A 16323-nucleotide genomic window follows, 5' to 3' on the forward strand; every position below is an offset into this window, starting at 1 on the left:
ACAAACCTTAACAGAACCACAAAGTTAGTGTACAAAGTGCCATGAAATTGTGGCTGGCCATGCGCATATTGAGGACCCCATTCCAATAGAAAATACTATGCATAAATATCGACACAGTAGTAGATTTTTAAAAATGAATAAAAGCTTTTCCTTGATGCCAACCAATATGAATTTGCCAATTTTGAGTATCTTTGTGACACTTATGGCAAAGTGAAACATGCCTTCACAATTACTTCTGCTTATATGCATTTCTTACAATGTGACTTATTACTGAGAAAGTTGGCTTAGATCTGAAAAAAGCATATCAGTCTGAGCAGTTAAGACACACAAACAAGGAATGAAAATATGATAAGCTGCAACGAACCAATTTATTTCATAATGAGGCCGAGCACTCGTGTCTCATGTCTCATGATCTTCTTATGTGGTACAACTGCAAGGCACAACTGCCGTTAGCTTAGGTGCATAGGGCACCCTTTGTCGATCGTGGAGTTCCCACTTTGCATTATAGTAGAATGAAACTTGGGTCACTGACCATGCCGAACACGTTTATTTACATTTAGGAACCCTTACAGGCTTCTTGTTCACAATGAAGGACCAATTATGAAAGTAGAAGCTTATGTAGCCTTAACTAATCGGCGCAATGACTTTGCATAGGCTTGGTGAAGGCTTCCCTTTGTTCTATTGAGTATATTCAGCCTGGTCTGTAGCATTAAGGATTCCAGGTCCAGCCACGCTTACGAATTTCTTTCAGTGGCAACGATTTCCACATTATCGCAAGCAATTTCACGCCCTGTTTGCACATGTTTTGCCATGGCACTTGAGGCTGTTTGATTCCTGCCGAAATTATAGCAGTGCTCTTAGCCGCCTTGGTAGATTTCCTGTCTCCCTGATGTAGACTGAGTTACAATTGTTGCAGGGTATCTTGTAAACGATTCCAGGAACTTCGAACGAGCATGCCATTTTTAACATTTGCAAGACCCCCGTGCAATTTAATAGTTAGCACGTGGGCAATAGTCACCTAGTGCCTTTCAAAGACTTGTGCCCTTCGCTTATATTTACAATGTACAGGGCCGTCCACCCTTAGAATGAATACAATGGATGGATGAATGGATAAGGCTGAACTCTTTAAACCGTGCGGTGGTTCAAGCCACCAAGCCATGACTTGTGAAATTTTACTCTTGTGTTGATTTTAGCCACCAATCAGATAACCTTCGCTTGGTTATTTCTATCCGCTTAAAAGTTAATTTTCCTTCACTGTCTTTAAACCCCAATGCTTTGAAAAAATCAGCCCTGCTGTTTACCACTGCAGGGTGAAGCCCTTTACAGAGAAGTATGAAGTGTTACGCCGTTTCCTCCTCTTCTTGGCACGCAATGCACAACATTTCTATCTCGTGGTACCTGACTCTATGTCTTAGTCCGCAAAACTCCTGTCCTGGATTCAAACAACAAAGAGCTTCCCCTACAATTATCATAGATACTTTCTTTGGCAACTTCCTGCTTAAAATCCTGTATGTTCTCAGTGCCGATTTCGTCAGCATCCCTGTTTTCCACAGAGCTCTTTGTTTCTTTAACCTTTTTCTTAACCGATAATTGCTGATTTGCCCCCTACTGCTGTCCAGATATCTGCTTGTCAATTTTCTAGTTCGCTTTGTCCATTTCGTGTCAACATTCTTTATATGCAGGTATCTGAAAACTTTGCTAGCGCACTGCTTTTCCCCAATTTTTCTCAATCGCTCCTCAAACGTCATCTTACTGCTAGCTTCTCTGCTCTCGAACGACGCCCATCCCATATCAACCTGTACCCCCCGATTTGGTGTAAAGTCAAACCCACTTATAACAATACCACTTTTAACAATATATCAGATATAGCAATGGACAGCCGCGGCACCGTCACCTTTGCAATGTGTTCTATGGTAAAATAAACCGCTTAAACAATGCTATCATACTGGATTGTCGGTTATAACAATTAAATGTAGTCATTTGGAGCCAACCCTCAAAGAAAAAAACTTGCAAACGCAGCTACCATGCCAGCCAAACTATGCTTACGGCGCAAGAAACGCGCGCGCGTATGCAGAGCCGCCCGCACAGCGGCCACAGCGCCTGCGAAAAGATCACATGACGACACATATGAGGCGAGGCGCATGGGGTGAGCCGGAGAAGCTTGTATGACTTGGAGGAGGAGAAAAGACGGGCACTTTCCTCTGGGCAGAGGTGGAGAGGGTAGGGAGGCGCTTCCTTTTGTTGCTTCTGTATCCACGGGGGCAGCAGTCCATTCTGAGGGTGCGCCGCCCGTTGAAAACGCATCACGGCATTTCAGCGTGGGCTGCCCCATCTTTCCCACTTTCTTTGGCTCCTGCTTCACGAGCTGCACATGTTCCGAGGGCAGCGTACAGCGTCAAAGCAAATGCGTTGCCAGCGTGGTTTTTATTATCTCCATCACCGGCCTCGGCCCTGCTGGTTCTGCAAGCCCATCGGATTCCTCCCCAGAGTTCAACAATGGACGATTCTCCTTCAGGAAGCGCGGCCAGCGTGGCTCTACCGGATCAACTGCCGCAGAAGAGAAAGCGAGCGGCAATATCTTTGGAAACGAAGCGGAACATTTTGAGGGAGCACCGAGGTGGTGAAAAAGTGTGCAACTTAGTACACAAGTACGGCCTGTCACAGCCGACGGTTTCAACCATTATCCACAACCCGCTCAAGATGACTGAAAACGAATGCCATGTGCTGGCCATGCTATGGAGGACGGCCGGAAAAGGATTCGCCATGGTGCCTACAAAGACGTGGAGGAGGCACTGTATCAGTGGTTCCTTAGCGCACGTGCTATGAACTTGCCAATTAGTGGTCCGATTTTAGTGGAGAAGGCGAAGCACTTTGCGTATCTCCTTCAAAACACCGATTTTCAGCCTGGTCGTGGCTGGATTCAGCGCTTCAAGGAGAGGCACGGAATCATCTACAAGGCAGTCGTGGGCGAGGCAGGGTCGCTCGATGTCGACGCTAGACGGAAGTGGTTGGAAGAGACACTGCCGTAGTACATCCGCGAAGCATATGCAGACCGGGACTTGTACAATAGTGACGAGACCGGGCTATTCTTCCAAATGCTTCCGTCGAAGACGCATGCACTCAAAGGCGATCCCTGTAAGGGCGGCAAGCAGATCAAATTGCGGGCTACCGTTTTCCTCTGTGCGAATATGGACGGCAGCGACAAGTGCCCCGCCTTCGTAATTGAAAAATCTGGGAATCCCGCTGTTTCAGTGGTGCTGCGAGGATTCCAGTTCGTTACCGTCATAATAGGAAATCGTGGATGACGCGTGAACTTTTCCGCGAATGGCTGTGCGAGTTCAATCAGCGGATGCAGCATGAAGGCAGGAAGGTGGCGTTGGTCTTTGATAACTGTACTGCACACCAGACTGCCCAGAAGCTGTCACATGTGAAAATTGTTTTCCTGCCGCCAAACACGACTGCAGGCTTGCAGCCCATAGACGCAGGCATGATTGCGTGCTTCAAGGCATTGTATCGCCGGCGTGTGTTGAGCAGGCTTGCTCTTAACGCGGACATTGCTGTGCGTGAATGCCGACCCGCTCCAGACTAAGATTTCGCTCCTGATGGCTGTTCAATTCATTTTTGGGGCATGGGCAGAAGTCAGCTCCTCCACCGTCATGAATTGCTTCCGAAAAGCGGGCTTTGCCAGGGATATCAGTGATACGGAGTGTAGTGAAGCTCCTGCCGATGGAGCGATTACAGAACTTTGGCCTACGGTGCGCGGTGATGATGGCGACGCGGACGGGTTCGAAGAATTCTTGCACGCCGACGATGCAGTCACCACAAACGAAGAATTGACTGACGAGGCGATCGTTGCAGCAGTCACCGGCACGGAAGACGATGGCAGCAGCAATGACGAAGATGAACCGGAGCCTGTACAAGTTGTCTCTCATCAGGAGGCCTCAAGAATGATTGAGTCCCTGCGGGACTTAAATTTTGCAAAAAAACCTTTCACTCGGACATGTCTGACATTAGGATGCCCTCCAGAAAGATGTCAGCAAGATTGCCACGAAGCAGTCGAAACTCAGCGATTGCGGGTTTGTTTCAGCAAAGAAGTGAGAAGTGCAAGCTATTTTGCCCTATTTAAATGCTTTCAAGTTTTCATGTTTTCTTTGTTTTTGTTTTCGGGCACTAAGGAATTTTTCAAGCTGAGAGGCAGCCGCAGCAACCTTCTCGTATTTTTTACAATGCCCCTTTCGGTGCCACCAAAACGATGTCTCGGTGGAGCTCGCATGTCACTTGCCATCCATGACCCCTCTTTGCAGTTATGCTTTTTTTTCGTGCAACCGGTTTATAACAATTATCGGTTATAACAATGGAATTTTCGTGGCACTTGAACATTGTTATAAGTGGACTCGACTGTATTGCCATGTGCTTCCAAAGCTAGCCTCCCTACGCCGCGTTGTTCGATTTCTAACCTTGCTTGAACATCTGGTCTCGTGTACAGAACCGCATTACCAAAAGTCAGGCTAGGAGCCATCACCCCTTTCCAGATCCCTCTTACCACTTCATACCTATTGTAATTCCACGGTACCATATTTTTCGTGACAGCTGTATTCATACTAGCTTTATTCATTACATATTTTTCATGCTCTGTCAGATACTCAGTACCGTTATTTATCCACACCGAAATATACTTGTACTCATCCACGACTTCTGGTGTGAACTCTTGTATTCTATGCTGGCTGCCCTAATCATTAAATATCATGACAGCACATTTTTCTTGACTAAACTTCAAAAGTAATCTCCCTCTGTACCACAGATGGTAATCAACTTCTGCAAATCTTTCTTATTGTCAGCCATTAGCACTACATCAACCGCGTACATTAGCCCTGGTATTGACTGTTTAATCCATTCTCCTTGCTTGAAAAAAGAAGGGTTGAAGCCTACGCTCCTCTTTAGTTTGGTCTCCAACCCTTGCAGGTACAACATAAGCAACAAAGGAGACAGGACATCCTTGCTTAAGCCCCCGCTATATGTCTATAGGCCCTGACCCATTTTTTTCAAATTTTATAAGCACTGTGCTACCTTTATATATACCTTTTAATAGATTAATTACTTCATCTTCCACATCCAATGTGCCCAGTATGTCCCCCAAATCCTCTTGAAAAATGTTGTCGTAGGCTTCCTTAATATCCAGAAATGCTAGCCATAGGGGCCTGTGTTCCTTTTTCAGCAATCTCTAAATACTGCGTCAATGAAAACAGATTGCCCTGGCTCCAACCTCCTCTGTTTCCGGAACCCATTTTGTAGCTCCCCTAGCACCCCCTCGTTCTCTACCCAAGCCTGCAGTCTGTCCTTTATAATCTGTATCACCGCCCTATAAACCACACATTTCACTGTTACTGGACGGTATTTGCTTATGTCAGCTTTGTCCCCCTTTCCCTTATATATCATGTTCATTCTACTTGATCGCCATTCATTGGGGGCTTTACCATCCACTATCATTTTGTTCACTAAATCTATTATTGTTTGCTTGGATTTTGGTCCTAGCTTCTTTATTAACCCATATATGCCTAGTGTCCTATATGTAGGACACTGAAAATTTTTCAAATAACTCGAAAATTTTTTTTGTCCAAAAGCTAGCGCCCCCTAGGGGGTGTTTCTGAGGCTATGGCCTTCTCGCGTGCAAGTCTTGGTTAGCGTGGGAGCACAGCTCGCCACGTGCTTGCAGTTTCAAAATCGGCGTTCCGCGTGAGCTTCGACGAACGCCATGCCGAGAAAGAAAATGTAAGTAATATAAATTGAAATGATTTTTGATGTTTTCGAGATTTTTGTCAGTTATTCCTGAGTAATTGAATATGCTGTGAAAACAATGTCAATGTGGTATAGGCAACATTTTTTTGTTTACGATCTGTCAAACAGCGGTGTCCTATATGTAGGACGCTAGGCAGATCGGGGGTCGCTGTTGTGTCACTCTGGAACGCGCGATGCGTGGCGCGCGTAGCGTTGAAGTAGCATAGTAAAATACATATGGACGTATGGCAGAAACTTTTTTTTTTCCAATTGCAGTCAGAAGATTCCCTGCAGTTCATTTTACCGCAGAAGAGATCCGCAAACGCTCAACGACATTCTAAACCAGATTGACGCTGGGGAAGATGTACCGTCTACGGTGGCCATTCTTCCGCCCGAAAATCACGCGGCGGCAGTGACAGATGAAGAAAGCGGTGATGAAGAAGGCACCAGCATGGACCATCTGCCGGGGAGCACTCTTCGTGCTGAAGTTCTGGACACTTGTTCAGAGTCAAGTGAGGACGAGAACGACCAGGAGCCACCAGCTAAGCAACAGGAACGACGTGTCAAGTGGGATAAACGCGACTTGAACACGAGTTTCCCAACTCGCCACTCGTGTGATTCAGACTCCGCTGAAGGAGCACCGCTAACTCCAGTAGAGGCATTTGAAAAATTTTTCGATGATGAAGTCATCAACCTGCTTGTTGCAAACACCAACACCTATGCACAACAGAAGAATCGGTTGTTGAACGTGAACGCAGGTGAGATGAGATGTTTTCTCGGCATTCTGCTTCTCAGTGGCTATGTGCCGGTTCCAAGGCGTCGCATGTTGTGGGAAAACTCACGTGATTCTCATATTGAACTCGTCGCGAACTCTATGAGGCGGGACCGATTTGAAGCCATTTTCACCAACCTACATATGGCTGACAACAACAACCTAGTACAAGAAGACAAATTCACAAAACTGCGACCACTGTTTAGGCTCTTGAATGAACGGTTTCTGTTGTATGCTCCATTACTAGACTGCTTCAGCATTGATGAAAGCATGTGCGAGTACTTCGGAAAGCATGGATGCAAGCAGTTTATGAAAGGGAAACCAATCCGATTTGGCTATAAATTGTGGTGCGTTTGCACCCCGTTGGGCTATTTGCTTTCTGTTGAGCCGTACCAAGGGAGGTATGGCGTCAATGTGGATGATAAAAACAAGCTTGGTCTAGGAGGATCTGTTGTTACAGAAATGGTGTCCAGGTTGAAAGAAAGGCTTGATTACTGTTTTCATGTGTTCTTTGACAACTTCTTTTCAAGTCTCAAACTTGTTAGAATGCTTTCGTCAATGGGTGTCAAGTGCACAGGCACCGTGCGGGATAACCGAATAGAAAACTGTCCCATCCTGACACAGAAAGAAATGAAAAGCAAGAATCGAGGCTTCTACAATTACAAAGTCGACGCTGAATCTGAAATTATTGTATGTCGCTGGAAGGACAACAGCACAGTGACCGTCGTCTCAAATGCTCACGGGGTCGAGCCAACACAAATGGTGAAAAGATATTCGAGAGAAAACAAGTCCAAAGTCACGGTGGAGCAGCCGTTCTTGGTTTCGAGCTATAATGGCAACATGGGAGGAGTTGACAGACTAGACCAAAATATTTCAAAGTACCGCACAGCCATTCGAGGAAAGAAGTGGTATTCTTCACTCCTGACATATCTGGTTGATGCATGTGTGAATAATGCATTCCAGTTGTACAGAATTGGAACAACCAAAACAGAGCTCCTCACATTTTGAAGGACGATAGCAATGTCGTATATGAAGAGTTATGGCACCAAGCCATTGCGTGGAAAAAGCCGGCAATCTACTGGAAGCCCAAAGCCGATTTGACCGCATTGACCACACAGTGATCCCTCAAGAGAAGCAAACAAGGTGTGCTCATTGCCATGAAAAGACCACAACACGTGAAAAATGCGACATCGGAGTCCATGTGAAATGTTTCAAATTGTACCACTCAAAGGAGTAGTATATGTGCCTAGTGTCCTATATGTAGGACGGCTACAAAAACGCAGTTCGAAAAATTTTTTTTTTGAATAAAAGGTTGATTCTACTTTTTGAGGTACCAGAAGCAATTATTACGGGAAAATAAATCACTTTTCTTAATTTCCCCAAGTTCAGGCATATATGGGTTAACATAACTGGAATACCATCTGGTCCTGTCGACGTGCCACTAAGAACCTTCTCTTGTCGTAACGCGAGCGCATGGCTGCACTCTCTGGAGGGCCACTGCGTCCGATATGGCCATGCGTCAAAGCGAAGTGGAAGATCACGCGAAGCGCCATGCCCAGGTCCAACTTCTGTTGCGCCACTCGGCTGCGATGAGTGGCCGTGTTGGACGCAGTGGCCCTCCAGATTGTACAGCCACGCACTTGCGTGTTCAGGGTGGACGACCCTGTATGAATGGGACCGCTGCTTGCTTCGACTGACGAATGCCTCAGGGACTGCAGGACCACCGTGCCTGATCGTATTTCTGACCACTGCCACACGTAAAGAATTCACATTACTAACTTGCCTATACTCTGCGCAAATCAAGACAAAAGCTCGGAACAGATGAGCGCACATATGCCCACGCGACCAACCCATATATTACACGAGATGAAAGCGTATTTTCATACGGTCAATTAATTACAAGATTTTCCTGAGAAAGCTTCGAACCGACTTTCATTTTTCTGGAGCGCCTTCGAAGGCACAAGCACTACACAAGTGGGAGCACACAAACCACGCAAGCACATAAGCGTCCTTTCACGAGTGTGCCACACCACACGTCCAGCTGCAGAGCATCCAGAGGCCGATCAAACAAGCAACTGATGCAAAACGCATGCACGACCGCGATCCACAAATCACAAATGACGCCAAGCCAATCCATAATCCATGGGTGAAAATAACGCTTTCGTTATTACGACCAGGTCAAAATAACAATTTGGCTTGGCTTTCCGTTATTTCGACCAGGGGGCCTATTCTCGACACGCATGGCCGCCGTTCGGCACCATATTGTCTCTCTGATTGGCTCATAGGGCGATCACATGCAAGTCACGAGTTTCAAATATGTGGCGCGAAACAGTCAGGCTTCGAAATCACTTTCTGCTGTGACGTCAAAATGAAGTGTACTTGAAGACCGATTTTTAGCACAGTTATACTTGGTGCTGGGTTGGCAAATTTAAATGTCTGTGGAGGAGAAACGAAGCTACAGCTGGCAGGGAAAAAAGCACTTGGCTCGTTTTAGCAATTTTGAGGAAAAAAACTTAACTGTGAAGGGTTGCTTCCTAGAATGTGATTGGCTGAAGGAATGTAACGTGAATGACGTGTACGCACGTATTATTCAGTGAGGTCAAAATGACGTTTCGTGACGCAAAGGAAATGCTACCATTGCTGAAAAATACAGCGTTTGGCCGGCGTAATTTGGGACGGCCGCAAAAAGGTCGAATCATGACCCACACTGACTCGTACGGCTGTTAGCTCACCGTAGTTTGGTAGGCACTTATTTGAAGTAATAAACAGTTCAGAAGCATCTTTGTTTTGAATGCAGAAGCATGGAAACGGCATTGTAATGGTAGCTCTTAAATAAGCAACCCTTTAGAGCATTAATTATCAGAGCATAAATTTACACCCGCGTAAGGGCTCCAGCTGCTCTCCCGTTTCAAACACTTCTCTCATGCTAAGAAATTATCGGTCCTTGCAGTCACAGTTGCTACAGCGCGGATATGGCAGCGTCCGTAGCTGTCGTTCGTTAGCATGGGCTGCGAGAAGCGAGGCATTTGTGAGTGTACCTCAGTGTTTTCGAAGGACTGCACGGTTCGTGAGTGTGATGGCCTGGCCAGTGATATATGGTGTGGTGGCTGTGCAAGAAGCTTTGCGGCAAGAGGCAGTGCATGAGCACGTTGGTCTGCCTTAAACATGGGAATGTAGGTGCTCTGGCCGTTACTCTGATCCTGTGTTCCAAGGCGCGATCGGTAGCTGTGAACGTCTGGACACCAATTAGTTCAGTGTTTGCCTCTATTTACACGCTGTCGCTGACCTGATATTCAACTACGTGAGTGATGAGAGGGTGGCACAAAAGGTCTGCCGGCTGAGCAACATGCTTCCAGAATGTGTTCGGCTTGTCAGCGGTGTCAGCAAGGCAGCGTACATGTGCCGGGTACATTGTCTCGAGCATCGATGATGTAAGGGAAACAGCAACGAAAAATTTGTTGCCTTTCTTCAGATGGCTGAATGCAAGGTTATTCATACTGATGACTGGTGGCTTTCTTCGGGTGTGTCATAACAAGTCCCCCATGTTCCTACCCTTTTTTGATCACTTGCAAACAGCTATGAATCTCATGGCACATTTATTTGTAGCCTATTAAGCGAGGAAGCCTTGTGCAAATAAAAACAGCATTTCAAAATATTCTTGTCTTTAAAGCAAAGCACAAAACGACTTTTCAGATTACTAAATATCAATATGCGGATATGGGTGACTTGTAGGGCATCTGCATATCTATGGTTTTCTTTCGTTGCACACAAACACAATGGCTTGGCATCTGCATTTTGATACATGCAGTTGCAAAAGCATTCATGTAGTGAGATTTTAATGCACCTAAATATTCTGAGGTAAAGTTAACCTTGGGCCTTCCCCTACAATATGCCTTGTAGCAGTTGCCTTCGCTGCAACACAAAGATAAATATGCAATAATTATTTATACCCATTAATCTGGCCATAGTCAAGCTGTTTTCACAGTTCTGTTTTACTTCCTCCATCATTTTGATAGAGATGACCTATAAAATGTAACTGTTACATAAGCAGTTTATTTAGGTAGAAGTTTTACAGTCATACATGAAACTTTAGTTTGATAATTACAGCCCTGTGATGTCACGTACTTGAGTCTTTTCTCTTGTGTGTATGAAACTTGCATTGCACTCAAGCTCACGCACTAGACAGTGTTGATTGCCTTCCAGGTGACAGTGAGTATATTGTGCCTCTTCGATGCATCACTCCTATCCTAGGAAGTCATGTGCTGGGGAATGCTGCTGCAAGGTTAAACATCGTTCACCTCTCAGCTAGAGTGCTTCTCAAGCAAAGAATCATTCTTTGGAAGGGTTGCATTGGATGTCTTCACAGGTGTCAAGTGCTGTACATATGGAACAGGATTCTTTTCAAAGGTGATGACAGCTTGCACTGTGCTACACATTGCATGCATCTGCACTTAGCTGCAGGACTCACTGCCACAGTTTTCACATGTAGTCATGCTACGGTCAGTCTATGTGAACATTTTTTATGCTTCAAGTTTCATTGCACACAGAAAGAAAGCTGTTTGTCTGATTTTTGTGCTGGTCTTTAAACAGGACCAAATTTTACTTTCATTTTGCCACTAGAGTGTGTAATGACAGGTGCGTTTGATGTGTAAACTAGGTTTTTCTCTAGTGCTGCAGTTTTTCACGTGAGAGGAAGTGTCCAAGGAATTTTTCTCCTACCATCTACAAATTGGCCGGATGTGTGCTTAAACACATGCTTTAATGCTACTGAAGAGTTGCCAATTCTTGACGTACTGCATTGCTGTGTGCTCTCTTTATGCAGAATGTGGAAGTTGCTGCTTCAGTGCAGTGAAACAGGAAGTCACCAAAATGTTTTTCTCCTGCCACCTGAGCTTTGAACCAGTACTCTCTTTGATTTCTGTTAAAAGTTTGTGCTCCATGATGTGATTACTGCTTCAGTGAAATTTCTTGACATGCACAAAACATAGGGATGTGTATGCAGTCATTTATCACATCTTGTTCAGAGAGCAGTCAGATTTTGTAGGCAACTGTTCGTCCGATAGGAGGCCCCTAATGTGTTATTTGTGTGTGCTCACAGATCAAAGCAAGCTTTGTCTCCTGACATTTCTTTGCCTCTGTGGCCGTTTTCTACTGTTCCTTTTAAATGCTATGTATAGCGATACAGCAATCCACTAGTTTTCCTCTGAGCAAAAAGTGAGGCAACTCTCTCATGTTTGCCATCTGCCAAGTTTGTATGAATAAAAGACAAGGCAGCTGTCTGCTGGTTTGACCAATTTTGCTGTGTAACGCCCCGCTTTTGCCAACCTTGTTGCTGGCACTTTGCTTCTTGGCTGCTGCTAATGCTGTTAGGCGAATTTGACAAAAATTCCAGACAATCTGTTCACCCTATGTTCCTTTGATGGGGCATCAATGGACGCATTGCTATTTTTTGATTCAACACAGGAATCTACTGGATTTGGCACTTCGTGAAATGGGCATTATCAATGCGTACATATACCACATCACACTAATGCGCACATATACCACATCACAGTTCTTTTACACGTTGCAATTTGTCTTGTTGCCAGAGAAATCTTCCTCTCTGACCCTGATGTGTGTGGGCTTTCACCACTTTTGCTCTGTGGCAGCAGCAATTGGCTCATTACTGTCATTGCAATTACATGTCCTGCAGCAGTCATGAAATTTTCTTGTGTATCAAAAACAAATGTGTTTGTTGTGATACTTTGCAGAAAGGAAGTTTGTTCTACAGCTGACTTGCTCTGAAGTTTTGCTTGAGCTTCAAAAGAAAATTGACAGGAAAACAATTATTTTTTTTAGGACAAGCTAATATTTCAGGCGGCTCAAATTTTGTGTAATATAACTTCCAGTGCACTCAATTTCCACTAACATATTGCAGTTTTCTCTGCCTTTGTATTACAGCTAATTTTTTAGTCAATGAAATGCACCAGTTTCACTTACATCTTTCCTGATCACCAGTTCATCATCTACTTTACCCTGTACTCGAGCCCTCCCTTGCGATTTAACTGCGTCAGTGTCACCAATGTCTAATCCCACCTCTGTGTAAAATTATCTGTGTATGCGTGGCTATGCTGATGTTCGGCAAAAAAAGATGAAAATGACTAAATGCACGAGAAAATTGCATTCAACCCTTTAGGGCACTTTGTACACAACTGCGTACATTGCAAACTCATTTTTCTTGGGGTTTGCTTCAGTTGTCACTGATTTATTCATTTCAATCCAATTTAGCATCCATCGTCCTCTAAATAGAGCTTTTTATGGTTGCAGCACATATTTTTCTGCAGAATACAACAGCAGAATCAATGCTCACACAGTGTTGGGATTTGAAGGCACGGGCTCCTTTCCCATGCCATGCACCCTAGAAAGCCGAGTACCAAGCCGGGGAATGGCTTGTACCCATTATAGCATGACCGGTGGGTAACCGGCAGCAGTGGGAGTCGTACCCACCACCTCCAGTATGTATGTTTGTAAAGAATACCTAGATCAAGAATTGGAATGCTTGTTCTGCTTCGTATTTGGAATTTCTGTTTTGGTTTTTAATGGTGCGCCAGTTGTCTTCAATTGTAACGAATTGTAGGGTTGTAGTAAAAAGTCTTCAGGCCACATGGTCTGCTTTCGATCCCCGAAGTGCAACACTGAGTGTCCTTGAAGCTTAAAGGGCCTTGAAAGGGTTTTCCTCAACTTGCAGAAGTTTACAGCATGATGGGTGCCTTGAATACTCCACTACACAGCTAAAAAGTGAACACTGCGGCGTGAAGTCTTCACGTAAGGGTGTACATGTACCGTATCATTGCAATTCCTACTGCTGACTTCTCCTTTTAGCTATGTAATTTATGGTGCTGTGAGGATAATTTATTTCCTGTTGAACAATCTCCTTTGCTTTATTATCATGAATACATCCTACGTGTTGCACACATTAAAAACCTACCGAAAGCATTCAAAGCCAGTGGCTACCGTCGCTGGCTAGATTGCTTTTTGTGCATTCTGGAGACTTTTATCTTAATAATACCCTAACCAGAACACTATCGCTGTCTGTATTGGTGCCTCCCATATGTTGTCCTGTGGGCCACATCAACCTTGAATGTCTTGCCTATTTTCTGTCTAATCTTATGCTTGTGCTTTTCCTGTCTCCATTGCTGCAATATCTGGTTGTATTAAATTCGAAAAAGCGGTTACCAATTTTATATGCTCCCCCATTCTTCTTTGTATGCTCCGGACCTTCAGAGTATGGAAATAAATGAATTTCCTTCTTGTCTGTAGTGCTCTTAAGTTTACTGCCATGTTTTTGTTCTCCCTCAGCTCTTCGGCTCATGGTGCCACTTAGTTGTCTCTTTAAACACTGCGTGCAAGACCAGCTGGAATGCTTGGCCCCAAAACACATGCTCAGGCTTCGTGTGACGTGTACTAGGTAATGAGTGTGCAGACATGAACACTAAACTAACAGTTTCTTGCATCACACAAATAAAGCTGCCACTGTGGCTCAGTGGTTTTGCATAATTACCTGAGGACACTCGATGACGAAGAGGACATCATTTATCAATATTATTCTCCAGGAGACGTTGACAGGGAGGGAGAAGGTGGACAAGTAATTCCTGGCAAATGGAGAGCTGATTAGCTAACAGGTCTTGGTTTTTTCTAATATAAGGTAATGCAGCAGCAACTATGCAATTCGTGCAAAGGCAGTGCGAGAAAATTTCATGCGGTACTTTCTCTCTGCTCGTGGACGTGTACCATGGCAGGACAAAGTACTGAATGCAGGCATTGTACATCCTCAATAGGACAGCATGTTTGCCTGGAGCATGCAGACTGTTGCAGCTGCTAGGTTACTGTCTGCGCCTAATTCAACAGGCCTCTTCATAGGTGTTCGGATGGCCCATGTGACCACAGTTGCTGTGCCAATCTGCCTGCACAACTTGCACTGCGCTGTAGATAGTCGTGCGCAACTGGTATGTGTGCTGCTTTTAGGGATTCAAGTGATGTCCAGCTTGCAGTGACAGCACGACGTTAGGATGATACATGTGTTCCCCCCTTGCATGCTGGGCTAGCATTTCTTGAATGCCTAACAGTGCCCTTGTTCTGCTACTGCTGGCATGGCGTCGGCCTGCGCCTGGTTCAACGCACCGCTTCATAGGCGCTCTAATGGCCCAGCTTCAATCGACTCACACATTTGGTGGCTTGCCTGCCTGCAGGACTGGCACTGCATTTCATATATCATTCTGTTATGTGCCGATTGCGTGTCGGTTTTTATATGTTACTCGTGTCATACATGACGGTATTTTGCTTGTTTTGTTCCTTTACCTGTGCTCCTGTTTTTGTCTGCTGGTGCCTCTGTTTCTTTCCACAAGCTTTCAGGCTCGTGCAAAAGACTGCTGTGCGGCTTCCTGGTGACCTTCGTGCCTGGGTTGTGGTCGTGTTGATATCCTTTTCTGCCACTGTGGCTGCTTGTGTGCCTCATTGTTGTGTTTGTGTGCTTCTCATTTTCACCTTGTTGCCCTTTCAACGGCTGGGAAACCAACCAGACCATGCAGTGGCACTCTCGGCAGAACCTGCCTGCTAGAAAGTGTGGTCCCCAGATAGGGGGCCTGCTGTAGTGCAGTGACAAGCACAAACTACAGTAGTGATGCTTGCACCTCGCGGACCAACAGGCAGATCCTGTTTCCCTTGGGAGCGACACGAGCAGCCATATCTTGGAACTCTTTCTTCATACAAGTGGCATAAACATCCAAAAAACACCACATGTGCTCATTCATTGCGATTGTGTTTCCTTAATGCATATAGCCTCATGCTGTGTTCTTTCTTCACACTTGTGTAGTGTCACATATTCACATTAAGTGCTACCTGGGTGCATGCTGATGTCACTGCGCGAGTTGTTGCTTGACAGCAATACTTCAGTACAGTGTATAAGCACTGCGGTGATTTCAGTTCCTTGTAAGATGTGCTTTTTGCAAGATTTTTTAGCCTCTACCAAACAGTTTGGTCTTGCCCACTGGTTTCGATGCCTGTGTTCGGTGTTATCGCAGTGTCGGACAACCTAATGGTGACAGTGCGACAGCGGTCGCAGTAATGCATGCTTTGTTATAAGCTTATAGAAACCCTGTTGCAACGTATCGCAGAAAGAGCTGAGCTTATAATGGGCTGTGCAGCCCATTGCATGCACAGGTTTAATGGAGGTTATGTAGTGTGTCCTGTACCCTGATATAAGTAATAATGGTGATCTCTTATACCTGTGATCCCTAAACTTATATCGTACATAAGTGACGTCTGCTGCTTTGTCTACTACCTAGTGTAATATTAATATAAAAAAACAGGCATGCCTGGGTACCCATTGATCGGCTCCGTTCTTTCAGCATCTGCCACTCTTGCATCTCTCCTTCACTCTGCCTGTGGCATTCAAGTGATTATTCATACACGCTATAATTGGTTTTAGAAAACAGCAGGCTGTAAGGTGTGTGTTCTGAGGTGACTGGTGGGATTTGGCAACTTTCACTTTTCTTTTAATGGCCAAAATTTGCCTTGCTGGGAGGGAGGAAAACGGCACCGTTGCTTTGCGGAAATTTTAGCACAGCCTGCGGTGTTTTATGAGCACTTTGGGTATCCCTTGAATATGGTTGCTACATGTTGGTAACGGGCAATAATTGTGCCCAAAAAGACCTACCTTTTTATCTTACTGTACAAGCGAAATAAATTCGCAATGACCTGTCTACACATCGCGTGCGTCGCACGAGCTTCGGTTCTGC

At 45.1% G+C, this 16323-nt stretch overlaps 1 protein-coding gene across 3 annotated transcripts in view; it reads right to left on the reverse strand.

The window, feature by feature from the left end:
* LOC144101920 (uncharacterized) overlaps positions 1 to 16323 on the reverse strand; it is a 192279-nt gene that overhangs the window by 63171 nt on the left and 112785 nt on the right. The gene's annotated exons all lie outside the window — the stretch shown is intronic.

The sequence above is a fragment of the Amblyomma americanum genome, chromosome 8 (genome assembly GCF_052857255.1).
Source record: "Amblyomma americanum isolate KBUSLIRL-KWMA chromosome 8, ASM5285725v1, whole genome shotgun sequence".
Taxonomy (NCBI): domain Eukaryota; kingdom Metazoa; phylum Arthropoda; class Arachnida; order Ixodida; family Ixodidae; genus Amblyomma; species Amblyomma americanum.